This window comes from Myotis brandtii, unplaced genomic scaffold, assembly GCF_000412655.1.
Source record: "Myotis brandtii unplaced genomic scaffold, ASM41265v1 scaffold18, whole genome shotgun sequence".
Classification (NCBI taxonomy): Eukaryota; Metazoa; Chordata; class Mammalia; order Chiroptera; family Vespertilionidae; genus Myotis; species Myotis brandtii.
The window spans coordinates 9,104,853-9,105,212 of NW_005356674.1; the positions used below are offsets into that span (position 1 = coordinate 9,104,853).

Genomic DNA, 360 nt, shown 5'->3' on the forward strand with positions numbered 1-360 from the left:
AACTTTCACCCTCAGCGAAGTTTCTCGGATCCGGAAAGGCCTCAACGTGCATGTTCCTACAGGTGAATACACTGAAGTCGCACTACAGCAAGGCCACGGCTCTTCGCTCAAAGGTGAAAGGCTCCCGTTTCTGGTAAAGGCAGCATTTTAAAGGAATTTTGGGGACGGCGGGCCGGTTTCGCTTCCGGCCTGCGAAGGAAGCGTGCAGCCCGGGGCAGAAAGGAGCAGGGACATTTACCAAGTAGGAAGTGGCGCCCGACCGAGTCCAGCCACCATGCCTGCCCTCTCGCTGCAGCTGCCCTGGAAGCCTGCACCCCACTCTCCCCAGGGCAGGCAGGCAGGCTGGGGGCGCAGCCTCCA

General features: G+C 60.3%; 1 protein-coding gene across 1 annotated transcript in view; it reads right to left on the reverse strand.

The window, feature by feature from the left end:
- Nucleotides 1–308, reverse strand: part of TBC1D5 (TBC1 domain family, member 5) — a 425,203-nt gene extending 424,895 nt beyond the window's left edge. The window contains exon 1 of the mRNA XM_014537570.1: nt 239–308. The gene's annotated coding sequence lies outside the window, so the exon portion shown is untranslated. The remainder of the gene's footprint in view (nt 1–238) is intronic.
- Nucleotides 309–360: the final 52 nt, after the last annotated feature.